Below are 12,236 nucleotides of genomic sequence, written 5' to 3'. Positions count from 1 at the left end.
CAAACGTGATCCAGTGCTTCGTAGCGATCGCATTGCTGCTGATGTTTACATTTGTTTAGCATGTGCTAAATTGAGTCAAATGGGTGGTTGTTCGGCTGTTAATTGTGTAAACAGCTCCAAAAAAGGATTTCAGCTCTTCAGATTTCCAGCAGATGCAGAAGAAAAAAAAAGGAAAGGATAAATAATAGCCCGCGAAGTGACTGGCAGGCTGCAAACGACGCCGTTTCCAAAATTTCGCCAATGTTCACCTTCACTCTCCTACTCTCTCGTTCCCTGTTTGGCGAATGATTGCCAATAAAGGTAGCTTTCCGCTTTGTACGCTTGCTCCAAAATGGCGGTTGCGTCGGCCTCTCCAGTTATAGGGGTTCTAGGTCAATCAACCGCGGTCGACCGGTAGCTCTATTGGAACATACAGGTCACATTAGATATAGCCATTAGGATTCATGACGGCTAGACGGCTTGTGCAAGTTCATTGATGTTTTTGGCATAAAGTTCTACCGATGAAGGTAGAACCTTACGTACGGAAACATTCACGAGAAAACATAGGTAACGATTTCAGGGATGGTGGGGTGATCAACTGCTTGCTCAAAATATCTCTCGGGGTTTAGAGCCTTGTGACGTCTTGAGTCAACACTAGTACCGGCTTAAACGTACCGAGCGATTTTCAATCTAAAACACCAAAACTGAAAACATGGACTAAGAACCTTTTAAACTTTAAACAAAAAAAATTTATTTACAAAAAAATATATAAATGATTGATAAAAAAAACTAAAAGGTACATTGAAGGGTTACAGTTGTACATTGGCAAACACAGTTGCCTGTGGTGTGCAGATCAAACTCACGATTTCCTCCGAAACCGGAGATGCTGTAAAACAGAACGTTACAGTTCACAGTCCTAGAGCGATCTGACGAAGTCAGATTTTCTTCCAGAGTCTCTCGAAAAGAAGGGGCCTGTAGACTAAGCCCCCTTAAAATTTCCAATTAGCTGCATCATCATCACGTGTTTTGGAAGAGGGTGGGAGGCATCGGAAAACGAAGCTATGATTTGAGGGTCAACTGGCGCCTTATTTGCATTTGAGCCCACCTCCATGTCTGCACTGGCGGTCAAGATGAAGGCGCGGGTGGTCCGCTGCTGTCAACAGGTACTCGACATACCAATTTGGTCAACTGTCAGCCCGGTGCCATCCCGTCGGCTCCTATTCATCAGCTGTTGCAACATTCAAACAGCGTCCGCACATCACGTTCGCCACGTCATCTCAAGCGGACACACTCACGTTTTCCGAACAGGGGGAAGCATTCATACATTCGAACGCGCGTAAAGCACATGTCGATACTCTCACCCAATAGCGAGAGCGCGCTCATCTCTTGGAGACCAATGAAATGCGACTCCCAACGGACGTCAGAGCCGTCAGATATCTGGCTTCTCGTCCCGTCGACGAGTCCCGTACAATACGGCTTGCTGTCATGGCAACGCCGGCCGAAAACTGGTTTTAGGGAGAAAAGTATACGTCGGTGACGGATATGCGGACGCAATGTGAATGTTGCATGTGTCTCCCAACTCACAAGGGCGGGCCGTCGGCTCCTCATCAAAAGCACTCCCACACAGTGAGCACGGAGACAAGTCCAGGCATTTGCGAGGCTACACCGTTCGGAAGATTTCACAGCCTCGTAATACCTTAAGCAAGCCGAAAAAAATAAGGTACGCACACCAGTAGTGGGGGAGTGCTTCAGCAGCGGCCACTTCAAATTTTATGTTTGAAAAAATAGGATTCCAAGTGTACTAATGGATTTTTTAAAAGTGCATCAAACGTGGCAGGCTAGAACTTAAACGATTTAGTCATTTAGAGACGTCTAAAAAACGGAGGCCTAAGCAGCAGCCTAGTAAGCTTGTTTGGTAATCGATCCCTGGAAATGCGTTATGGGTGAAAAATATTTACTGTTATACATATGTATTAATTTTAATAATGACTTTTGGTAAGGTTATGATGATGTCATACAAGTTGGAACATACATGTGCTTAAGATACATTTTTGCTTGATTTTTTGACAGTGTGGGCTAGAGATATTTCTAATTCCTCTACGAGTGTACTTCAGGCATTGAAATTAGGAAATGCGCCTCTTTTAAAGCTTGGTATTTGAAATATATTTTTTTCCCAACGTGGTAAATCGGAAAAATTTGTTGTTTTTAAAGCACAAAAGAAGTTTTAAAAACAGTTAAAGAATTTTGTTATTTTTTTAAATACACTAGGGGGCTCTGCCCCCTGCTCGCTAACGCTCACCAACCCCCGAAGATTGCTTCGCAATCTTTTTTGATTCGCAAAGATTTAAATCGTCAATTAGAAAGAAACAGACGCATTATGAGCTCCCTTTGGATCAGAAAGCACCCCTTCCCCGAGTTTCAAAACAACATGTACTAACTTGCAGAGCCGTAAGGGTTAAGGGACTCATGAGCACTGAAAAACTGCAGTTTTGTACGTTTGAAAAGTCGCTTTCATATTCGTGGTCTCTAGTAACATATTTTGCTCTTTATCTCGGAGCTTGAATTGAGAGTTGAGCCTAAGATTTTCCGATAAAATCGAAACCCTTAAAGTTTGTGAAATGGAAAGAAGAAACATGCGAATCGAAAAGACGTAACACTGTGGCAACGCCAAATAAAGCATCAATAATTTTAATCAAGATGAAATTATTCGAATTTGATTTTTAACAGCTTGTAACTTTTTTTCCTTTGGAGATAGAAGCTCAGTTTTGCGACCAAAGGTCGAATTAGATCTGGAGTTAAAAAAGCCGCTCTTTCCAGTGGTGTTAAAAAGAAAACTGTGGGACAATTACTTCGCTTTTTACTGTAAAATTTAATGAAGAAAGTAGTACCTAAATTTTAGCTAAGCCTAAAAAAGTTCGAGCGAAAAACGCAAATAACTCCCGCCGTATTTAAGTTAGAGCATTGAAACAAGTTGCGTAGAACGCGGAAAATTCTACCCTTTCCAAAAATATATAATATTAATATGTGCAAGTAATTTTTCACCTCTTTAATAGACAATTTACGCGAAATTTGAAATTAAAAAGCTAATTACAAAAAAACTAATTCTAATTTTAAAAAATAAAACCCCAGGTGCACACCCCCGGGGCTCGAAGTAATTTTGTACAAAATTTCAAGGCTGTAGGTGCTATGGGGTCTCCTGGATGCACGTCCGCCACAGACTTCTTTCCAGAATTTCTTTGAAACCTTACTTTTATTTACTATAAAGAGAAAATGTCGAACATTGTATGCATCATAGTTCAAAGTACTGGAAATCTCTTACCCTGCCAACTTCATCTCTTCCTAATAGGTGTTAGTATTTTTGTGGTATCACTATTGCGGTCTTTACTATTTCCGTATGAAACGCCCCTGTAGTATTACGGGCGTTGATATTTTGCTCTTCCGAAATAAATTTCACTCATCTAAAAATGACCTGGATTATTATCAGTGGCTTCCCGATAATAGGCCACGGGAGGACACTGTGAAAATTTTTTTTTCGAAAATTTCATCTGTGACGATTCGGCAAGACTTTCAATAAAGAAATTTTTATGCTCAATGTTTATTTTTATTAGATGTAGGTGTGTGTGAATGCTCGTCTTTAGCCATAAAGTTCGGGGTTTCATTCGGTAAATTGAAAATCCCTACCCAAAACTTTAAGTTCAGAGTACCCCTGATTATTTTCATATCTAAAAAATAACCCTTGCTACATATCTTACTGGAGCTATCGTTTTGTTTTCCATTCTTTTCAGAGAAGGTGAGATTCCGGGCAAAAACGAACAGATCGTACCCTACGAGGGCCGCCCGAGATACCGCGTTGTCAGTGCAACACTTCGCCTCCAGACCCATCTTGCGGAGAACGAAGGCTTCGGCGTACTTCAGTATCCTGGATTGTGTGAGTAAAATAAATAAATAAATAAATAAATTTTCAATGATCTCAACCAATAACTTTTCTAGCTAGTTTACCAATCTGTGATGTGTTCATGAGAAAGATATACAGGGTTGTCCAAATTAAAGTTCCCCAACTCAGAGGCCTGTGCAGGATGTTCTATGGGTCATAATGTGATGAAATTTTGGAAACAGACACTTCAGATCATGCGCTCGTGATTTATTTAAAAAACAAATAGTACTAAAAGTTGCCGATAGATGGCGCTGTAACACAAGTAATTGGGAAATTTGCATATTTCAACAACGTGATTTGCAGAAATAAAGCTTCTGCGCAACGTATGCAAAAGATGAGCCCTACAAAAGTGGAAGGTGGAAGACAGGCGCTGCACAGGCAGTTATTTTCAACCTCGCTGGCACACAATGGTGACTTTGAAAGACAAAGCTCTATTGGTCAAACTTTTTTACCAGAACGACGAGAACTCATGTGCTGCTTTAAGAGCATTCCGTCGGCTGAAGAACATGCGCCGAGGACCGATGTCACCACGCGCTTTAAGAGAGATGATGAGAAAGTTCGAAAGATCTGGACAACTGGGAATTTTGCCAGGTAGAGGACGCCATGCTGTGAATTCTGCACGCGTAGAAGACGTTGCTTTGGCGGTCGTGGATACCACTAGACAATCGCCACATGGTGTTGTCAGTGTGCCACGTGTTTCTCGTGCTGTGGATATGCCCTATACCACCGTCTGGCGTGTGATGCGTCGAATCCTACGCTATTTTCCTTACAAAATCCATAGTCTTCATCAGCTGTCGAACGGGGACCCTGTGGTTCGGGAAACATTTGCACTGCAGTTCCTTGCCAGAATGGAAGTCGATGCTGCTTGGCCGTGGAATATCCTTTGGACGGATGAGGCCCATTTTCACCTGAATGGTCAAGTGAATGCGCACAACTGCCGCATTTGGGCAAGTGAAAACCCGCGAGAAATTCATCAAGTGCCCTTGCACCCTGCAAAGGTTACGGTATGGTGCGGTTTCACTGCAACATTCATCGTTGGACCTTATTTTTTTGAAGAGGCGACTCCAAGAGGATTCGAAACCTGCTCTGTCACAGGAAGACGACATCAGGACATGTTGACAACGTTTGTGATTCCTGAACTGCAACAACGTGGCCACCTCCAGGACACAATATTTATGCAGGATGGTGCACCTCCCCATATTCTTCTGGGCGTTCAACAGGTGTTACGGGCAACTTTCACTGATGCACGTGTGATCAACCGCCGTTTCCCAAAAGCTTGGCCTCCTCTCTCGCCTGATCTCACCCCATGCGACTTTTGGTTATGGGGATTTTTAAAAGATCAAGTCTACCGAGAAAATCCAGCAACCTTGGCAGATCTGAAAGACTCAATTATTCAGAATGTGCGTGGTATTAATGTGCACTTATTGCGTTCCGCTGTGGAACACACTGCTTTACGGATGGAAAAAGTTGTGGAGAACCACGGCAGACATATAGAACATCTATAGAATGTCTTGTTGATCTGCAACGCCACCTATCGGCAACTTCAGGTACTATTTTTTTTTTTTTTAAATAAATCACGAGCGCATGATCTGAATTGTCTGTTTCCAAAATTTCATCACATTATGACCCATAGAACATCCTGCACAGGCCTCTGAATTGGGGAACTTTAATTTGGACAACCCTGTACAGTAAAACCTGTAAAGCAGTCCTAATCACTCTTGTAAGTTGACCATTTTCGCCTGGTACAAAATTAGTCCTAATGAACCACTATAAGTTGACCACATGCCTAAGTTAATCACTAACGTGCTGCACCGAGAGAGATCAACTTACACAGGTTTCACTTAGCCAACTTACACAGGTTTCACTGTACTAGATTTCCCCCCCCCCCCTTTCTTTCTTTCTAATGGGGCTGCTATTATTAGAGGCTTTTAGCCTCATGCAGACCTATTTTTTTATAGCGCGATTCCCTGATGTGGCATCCGGACTTAAATGTGCCACCATTAAGGAGGGGTTGTCAATGGCACAAAAAAAATTGAAGTCTCAATTTCCCATCAGATGGAGAAATCTGGACTTTCTTCTAAGCGAAACTACGCTAGGCATTTTTTAATTATGTCGACATAGTCATTGTCGATTTTCTGCAGCTCGAAAATCCACCGGCTGCCCATTTGGACCGTGGGTCAGAACCCAGGACAAAAGCGTATGAGGCCTTACCACTAAGCCACCTAGTCGAACTGTACTTGATGTACATAAAGATATACGCCACTTGTCAGCATCAGTTACGTGGTTTCAGTGAACATTAACAGGGGGGTGGGGGTGCGGAATATAGGGGCTTTGAACAGCATTTTCTAATACAGTACTTAATTTTGTGCTGTTACTATTGGACATTAGAATTAATTTAACAGAAAACACACAACCGTATAACTGAAACTTATCGTCAAAATCGGTGAAATATAATGGAAATTCTTTGCAAAAATCACCTTTAAGTCTCAGCTCATTTCACTTTCTCGAAATACTGGTTAAATTTACCAGAAAGTTCAATTTCAAAAAAGAAAGAAAAGCAATGATCATCCTCTTATAGCTAATTTCAAAGACAGCCAGTGTAATGGAAAATGAGAAAGATAATTTCGTCCAAATCAATCTGCCATTACAGAGGCATTTCCAGAAATCGTGTCTAAAGTTCGATAGTTCAGCTTTCCAACATAAAGTCTTTAGGTCTAGAAATTGACAGATTGATATAAAACTCTGTGTTCTCTATTTCATGAAAAAAAGGGCAACAAGTTCAAAATTTCAGCTTATTTCAAGACTCTCTTTACTTGAAATAAAAAAAACCACTTGACGATATATGTAGTTGCGCCTCCAATGCCCACTAACCTTCAGTTAATTCAATTTTTCTCCTTTTGATTGATTCAGGAGTCATTTCACATTGCGGATAGGTTCACAAAACCCTCTAGGTGCATATTTATTTTATGACATTAAAAAAAAAAAAAAAAAAAAACTATGTGTTTATGAATAAAACTGTCTTTCTACATGAGCTATGTAAAAATAAATGAGTGGAATACTGTATGAAAATAAACGCCAAAACTAATTTAAAAGCAATAAATAAATAAAAGCTGAACCTAAGTTCCAAAACAAGAAAAGTTGAAGAAATAAAGTTTTTTATAACTCCCTGAGCAATTTGTACAAATGTACTTACTGGGTTTTGGAGGCACAATGACGATATTCTTTGATCACACACTGCATACTCTGAGATGGTAACTTGAAAAGAGAATAGAATAAGATGGTTGTTAAATAGCTGAATTTATTTTTAACCGACGAAAAAACGGAGGAGGTTCTCAATTCGACACGTATATTTTTTTTTTTTTTTTTTTTTTAATGTATGACCACGCATAACTTTTTACAGAACAGTCTGATTTTGATAATTCTTTTTTTATTGGAAAGGGTATACCCCGAAGGTGGTCCCATAAAAATTTTGAAAAAAAATTCCTATCCTAAGGGTGGGAAAAGGGGGTTGATTTGTTGTTCACTCACAGATTTTTAATGTATGACCACACATAACTTTTTACAAAATAGTCCGATTTTGATAATTCTTTTTTTATTGGAAAGGTTATATTCTGAAGTTGGTTTCATATAAATTTGGAGAAAAAATTCCTACCCTAAGGGTGGGAAAAGGGGGAGATTTGTTGTTCACTCACAGATTTTTTTATATATGACAACACATAACTTTTTACAAAATAGTCCGATTTAGAATATTCTTTTTTTTATTGGAAAGGGTATAGTCTGAAGTTGTTCCTATATAAATTTGAGGGAAAAAATCCTACCCTAAGGGTGGGGAAAGGGGGGCGATTTGCAGTTCACTCTAAGATTTTTTGATGCTGAATTGGGTATAACAAAAAAAAAAAAAAACTCACGATGAATGAGATGCAGACTTGTGTGTCTCTCGTGTGTACTGTCTTGAGCAGGTAAACGACAGTATCTGCATAAATGAGTTTTCGAGATATTTGAAGAATTGTGCGCTGGATTCAGTACCATCAACTGGGAAATGATGGAATTATATTTTTTTCAGCGGAAACCAAATAAGTTAGTTTGTACAACAAAGCTAACGTACAAACAATGATGACAAAATGCAAAAAAAAAAAAAAAAAAAAAAAAAGATAAACTTGCAGTTATAGCCCTTTACCTGCACACGGCAGTGTAGACCTCTCAATCTCTGGTACTTGTGATTAGGGTTAGTTTTCAGTGCCAGTCGTCAAACATTTTTTATATTCAGGATTTCTATGAAAATTATTTTAAGAAGTGGCACTACTCTGCAAATAAAACGTTTCTCAATTTCCGATAACTCATCAATTTCTGTAGGTATTGCAGCTACCGACATTTTCTTCCAATAGGCCTGGGGTGGAGTTTTATGTTTTTTAATATTGTTTGAGCATCGTGAACAAGTAATCATATTACCTAAAGCTACCAGTTCGTTAGGCAAAATAGAGCCTAAATTTTTAGTTTGCAATTTCCTACGTTGCTGAGGATACAAATTTTTTTTGCACATTGAACACGACAAGTCAGCATAAACATTAATTGATTTCTTAAAGTTTTCTGCGTTACACTGGTTTCTTCGCTCGCGAGCTGCTTGTCGCATAGCGCTCAGACGATTAGTTCTCTCCTCGGAAGATTCGTTAAGTACCACCATTGCTGAACGGTTACGAGCAGCATCCAAACGCAGCATACGTTCGTCCTCTATTTCATTTGAAACTCGCTCTCTTATCAGATCTAAACGATGAGCGCGTTGCTCTTCACTCTCATTTGAAAGTCGCTCTCTTATCAGATCTAAACGATGAGCGCGTTGCTCTTCACTCTCATTTGAAAGTCGCTCTCTTATCATATCTAAACGACGAGCGCGCTGCTTATCACCTTCTTGCAATAACCTATCGTTATTGTAGCTTCTCATTCTCGACAGTCTTTCCTCGCGCTGACCTAAACTCTCCTGTGAACGTGTTAATGTAATTCTCTTTCTGTTTGCTTCCAACCTTTTTTCTTTCTCATTAATAGATTCTTCTAAACATCTTTTCCTCATCCGAGCAGCATTTTTTGTAGGCCTACCCATGTTAGTATATAAAGCCTGCTTTTTTAAAATTATTTATGTAACACAACAGATAATTGCTAAAATACGATTATATATATATATATATATATATATATATATATATATATATATATATATATATGTTAATAGCTAAAGTAAGGTAGGTAGCTATTTTAAAAATAATCAAAAATATAAGCATACAGATTATAGCCACATTAGTAGCTTATAGCCACAAAAAATTATAAAATAAAAACTTTTTAACAAAAAAATTGAACCGCCGAAAAAACTGAAAAGCAAAAAATAATTAACCGTTTTAATTAAACCTTATTAACTAAGTTCTTAAACTGATGCAAGTATACCTAAGTATATATTTTTGTAATAATTTAGAGTTTTTAATTAACCTTAATAACTCAGTTCTTAAATTAATGTAAGTATACCTAAGTAGTTTTGAGTCGGTGCCAAACAATTAATAAACAAAGATCCCTAAATTACCTAAATTTAAAGAAATAACCAAATAAAATTAGCAATGCAATGTGAAATGTCCGGCGATAAACATAAATGTTTCAAAAAATGCTCCCTCCACACGCCATCATTAAATCATGAATACTAGTAGATCGTATACAACAAAAAGTACAACTCGTTGGAGCTTTGAAACCTTTGGGACCTCGCACGAGAGAGGCAAACAACCAGTGAGAAAAATCTTCAGGATCCTATATGCAATTAACGGCTTCAGTTGTTATGCCATACTTACGCTGAATAATACTATGACCCACAAAACCATTTATTTGAGCTTTTAACAAGATGAGAAATCCTTCTTCAGTATGATGAACAATGATATAAACATTTTGACTGTTGTATATGAGGCAAAAGCTCAGTAGCAGCCAAATACTCGACACGTGCTTCTTCGAGACCACTCGACGACGTTCGGGTTTGACTTCGTGAACGCTCGGCATTTTCCGGCGAAGGGGCGTGTCGCCATACGCCACCGCTGCGATTCACGCTTTACAAAAATAATTAATTTGCTTGTTTGGCACCGACTCAAAACTACTTAGGTATACTTACATTAATTTAAGAACTGAGTTATTAAGGTTAATTAAAAACTCTAAATTATTACAAAAATATATACTTAGGTATACTTGCATCAGTTTAAGAACTTAGTTAATAAGGTTTAATTAAAACGGTTAATTATTTTTTGCTTTTCAGTTTTTTCGGCGGTTCAATTTTTTTGTTAAAAAGTTTTTATTCCATATATTTTTAATTTAAATCCAGGAATTTTTATTATTAAATTAATTATTTTTCAGACATTGTACAATTTGACAACACCCACAGTTGGTTTATGTCTAGAAAATTCATCTATCGTGTACTAGTGGTGCCTGAAGAATCCTGATTCAATACGTGAGCCCACATTCAGAGTCTAGATTCTCGGAGTCAAAGCTGGACTCCTCTATTTGGTATACTTCCTTGCTTCGGACAACCACTGCAATGATTTTACAGGACAAATTATCTAAAATGTCGTCCATACTTGTGTTCATAATGTACTGGGGGCCTCTTGAATCCTTTAATATTTTTTAAAAAAGCATGAAAGTGAAAAATACTGACACTTATTTTATTAGATTTGTAACCAAGGTATTCTTATAAATAGAGTGCAAGCGAAGAAATAGCTGAAAAAGTTTCTGATACAGAGCACTGCAAGTAATGAAACGCTAGCTATTTCTGTTAAAGCTTTTTCTCAGAAATAATGGTAATATGCTGATCAAAATACTAATTTAGGACACGTTGTTACATCTCATCAAAGACAGCAATCATGAAAAAGTGATTAAGCCTGACTCTCTTTCTCAATCTTCTCTGAGTTCAAAATCTTTGCAGAGCTTTAGCTGGAAATTCGTGACTGAGATAAAACATCTTAATCAGCAATGTCAATCGCCAAGAACAATATCATGGTGAACATCTATGTTGTCTTTGATTCGTTGTAACGTAACAAAGGCTACAATCTTGAAAGTGATCCGACCTGACTGTCTTTCTCAATTTTCTCCAAGTTCCAAACCTTTACAGAGCTTTAGCTGGAAATTCGTGACTAAAGTGGCTGAGGAAACATCTATTTTGTCTTTGATACGCTGTAAAAAGACAACAAACTTGAAAGTGATCCGACCTGATTCTTTTCTCACTCTTCTCTAAGTTTGAAACCTTTGCAAAAATTTTAGATGGATATTTGTGTCTGAGGTAAAACAACTTAACGAGCAATGTCAAATGCCAAGAGCAATACCATGGTGAAAATCAAGTGTGAAAGTATTGAACATTATCATTGAGAAATGAGGTGTGAATAAAACTTCCTTCAACTTTATGTGCCTCCTATCCACAAATTACTAAAGTTTTCTTGTCTGTGGCATCTTCAAACACCCAAAGTGTTATCATTTTATTTATTGGAAAAAAATCGTTAAAGAAATAATTTTATCGGAACCGCATTCCAGTGTATCAATTTTATGATTACTTAAAAACCATTAAAGGATTTATTGGACATTCGAGTCTAGATCTTTTTTTTTTGTTAGTTATGCCATTACTTTCAGAACGTTAAAGAAATAATTTTATCGGAACCGCATTCCAGTGTATCAATTTTATGATTACTTAAAAACCATTAAAGGATTTATTGGACATTCGAGTTTAGATTCTTTTTTTTTTTTGCAAGTTATGCTATTACTTTCAGAATCTAATTTACGGAAACGCAAGTTATTTTCAAAAACGCATTGCGTTTTATAATATACCGTGATTCTTTTCAAAGGCAAATTTACCTATACCTTCGAACTCGCTTATGACGAACCCGGATTTTGCGAGGAAATCAGAATTACTAGGTGTGTACTATGTTAAGTCTGTGGGAACAAACCTTGCTTTTAAGGAACAAACCCCGCTTAAAGCGAGCAATTTTTTTGTGATTCGTAAAATTTCTATTGACTTCTAAATCGACTTATAATTTTTTTGGTAAATTTTCTTCAACATTTTGAAGTCAACCGAAAGTTTGATAAATCACAAATCCTGAGAACAAGCGATGACAACACTTTTTGAGCAATCACGATTGCTTATTGTTTTCACTTGACTGTTTTGAATTCGTATGATTTTACTTTCCCCCCGCCTCCCTCTGCAGCACCGCCGTCGACCGGCGCCTCCCGATGCTGCTGCTCAAGCGAAAACCGTCTCCAGGTTGCGTCCATATCCTACACACACACGCATACATATACACACCTGCACACACACACT

General features: G+C 38.1%; 1 long non-coding RNA gene across 1 annotated transcript; it reads left to right on the top strand.

Moving 5' to 3' along the window:
* Positions 1–3,770: 3,770 nt before the first annotated feature.
* LOC129226125 (uncharacterized) lies at positions 3,771–11,504 on the top strand. The gene is made up of 2 exons (XR_008580773.1): positions 3,771–3,907; positions 10,289–11,504. It is a non-coding gene; the product is annotated as an uncharacterized LOC129226125 (long non-coding RNA).
* Positions 11,505–12,236: the final 732 nt, after the last annotated feature.

This window comes from Uloborus diversus, chromosome 7 (genome assembly GCF_026930045.1).
Source record: "Uloborus diversus isolate 005 chromosome 7, Udiv.v.3.1, whole genome shotgun sequence".
Taxonomy (NCBI): Eukaryota; Metazoa; Arthropoda; class Arachnida; order Araneae; family Uloboridae; genus Uloborus; species Uloborus diversus.
Note: the sequence above shows the minus strand (reverse complement) of the source record. Positions and strands in the feature narration are given on the sequence as shown.